We start from the raw sequence: 2,931 nt of genomic DNA on the forward strand, positions 1-2,931 counted from the left end.
TTATGCTATGCTCACCACAGGTACAGCTACCATCTGTCACCATACACCACTTTGACTATATTCCCTATGTTACCTTAAGCTTAAAGTGTACAACATAGTGATTCCACAAGTTTATACATTATGCTATGCTCACCACAAGTACAGTTACCATCTGACACCATACACCACTTTGACTATATTCCCTAAGATAAAAGATATCTTTTATCTCCATGACTTATTCATTCCATAACCAAAAGTGCCAGGCACTGTTTTAAGTGTTTCATATATATTAACTTATTCTCACAAGAACCCCAGACTAAGGGATTAAAAAGGATATATGTAAAACACACATTATTTTTATCCCATTTCACACATAAGGAAGCTGAAATAAAGAGAGATTGGGTAACTTATCCAAGGTCATAAAGCTAGGAAGTGACAGAGATTAAAGGAAAACTATGAGATATTTCAAAGGGGAAAAGAAACACAGCTTGATAAAAGTCAAGATATAATGGGATGGGAAGAATAAATGAAACAAGATGGGATTGGGAGGGAGACAAACCATAAATGACTCTTAATCTCACAAAACAAACTGGGGGTTGCTGGGGGGAGGTAGGGTTGGGAAAGGGGGAGGGGGTTATGGACATTGGGGAGGGCATTTGCTATCATGAGTGCTGTGAAGTATGTAAACCTGGCGATTCACAAACCTGTACCTCTGGGGATAAAAATACATTATATGTTTATTAAAAAAAAATTGGAAGGGGAGGTGAACCATAAGAGACTATGGACTCTGAAAAACAACCTGAGGGTTTTGAAGGGCGGGGGTGGGAGGTTGGGGGAACCAGGTGGTGGGTAATAGGGAGGGCACGTATTGCATGGAGCACTGGGTGTTGTGCAAAAACAATGAATACTGTTATGCTGAAAAAAAATAAATAAATTTATTTTTAAAAAAAAGATATAATGGGATGGGAGAGGCAAAGGCCTTTAGGTTTCTCACCCAGGAAAAGAGAAAACTGAAGAAGTCAGGGTAAGAAGTCAGTTTGCTAAGAGATGTTATGGTTGTTGGGGACAAATAAGCCTTGATGACGTGACTGGACATCTCCATAAATATTCATAGCAAGCCTGCATAGACCTACTGAAAGTCTACTGTAACCGATTTGTCTAGGTTTAAGGAGTTGCAAACACGGATTTTATAGGACATTTTTAAAGGTATTGACTTTATATTCTGTTGGCAAAAGGGAGTCAGTGAAGCATCATAAACAGCATGTAAATGTGGTTTTAGTTCATTTGAGCAACCAACTGAAAGCTGGAATTGAGAAGGACTCAGTGAAGTCAGGGACATGGGTTAAGAGTTAAGGGTTTCTACACTTAAAAATGATTGAAGTGGTAAACTTAATATTACATATATTTTTCCACAATAAAAATTAAGAAGCTGTTTTAGGAGTCCAGGTAACAGATGATAAAGGCATCATCTGGGGAAGGGTCAGGGGAAATGTAATAAGGAAGATTTACTGAGTCATCCATCCCCCCAGTTATTCTAGCTAGACTCATAGGAGTTATTTATTATTTAACATTTATTGACCTGGTACTAAATGCCAGGCACTGTGCTGGGGCACAAAGATGAATAATAACCGCTATCTTCAACTGCATAATGCACTCAATTGTCTAGTGAGATAAACAGATACATATGCAATATTCATAATACAACATATCAGGGCAGCACTGGAGACAAGTCAAAGGCATTATGGAAGCACAGGGGAGGGCAACCTATTGGTTGTGGCAAACAGGGAGGAGTTCTGAGACATTGTGGCTCCTTTACTTAAGACAGTAAAGAAGATTTTGCCAGGTGAAGGAGAATTGGAGGGAGGAAGGGCATTCTGAGTAGAAAAGAACATATGAGGTGTTATTGAAATATTTGCTGGGATGCATAGAGGCACAAAGGAAGGGACTGAGAGGCCCTGGCACTCAAGGGACCCATGTTACTCCAGCACACCCACTCCTACCTTGACAGTAGCCATTCCCTTTGCCCATAAATGGTGGTGGAGCCCAGAATCCCAACCACCCCAGATGGGAAGAGCAGCCCTCTCAGGCAAAGCAGACAGCCTAATGCCTTTGGAGGCAGTGGGAGACAGCCCCTATGAAGTTCCTGGGTCCCACTCCAGAAGGCAAAGCAGTGGAGAGGGTCTTTCAGAAGATTTGGAAGACAGCGTAAACCTCAGGAATGGTGTAGTTATCACCAAGAGAAGACTATGGGTGGGGAAATGGAAGATTCCTCAGGTTAACTTTAGAATTTTATTAATGAGTGCTCATGGGACACAGCTTAGAGATTCCCAGAATAACTATAGTAGTCACCTGAGGGGAAACGAATTTCCAGGGGTGTCTCTAACAGTGGCTAAAGGCAGAAAAATGCATTGTGTACTGGATAAAAGCAGCCCTCTAAGTCAAGCATACTTGCTTTAAAATTTGCTCTACCAGCTAATAACTATCTGAACTTTTGTTAAGCTTTCTGAGCCTCTACTACTTTTTCTATAAAATGAAGATTATAATAATATCTGCTACATGATGCTTCCATGGCAACTAATAATAAGAACACCCCTGTTCTTTGCATAGTCCCTAACACAAGGTAAGTAAGGTTAGTCACTACAACCATTAGTACAGTCAGAAGAACGAGACATACAGAAATGGGGAGATCAGTGGTAACATTTTCATATTTATAAGGTAAATCAGTTATCTTTTTAAAAGAGTTAGTTTTCTAGATGTTTCCCTCCCATGGAGTGAAGGATACCTATGTAATTAGTCTTTTTAATGACTAAATATCTATTTTTGAAGCAAAAAATGGGGGAAGTTATAGGTTATTGAGAAATTGCTTTCAGTTTACTGGAAATGCAAAATAAAATGCCAACTATGTCTCAACATTAACTTTGGAGTGAACTAACTGACGATAATTTTCTATTT

This window comes from Meles meles, unplaced genomic scaffold, assembly GCF_922984935.1.
Source record: "Meles meles unplaced genomic scaffold, mMelMel3.1 paternal haplotype, whole genome shotgun sequence".
Lineage (NCBI taxonomy): Eukaryota > Metazoa > Chordata > Mammalia > Carnivora > Mustelidae > Meles > Meles meles.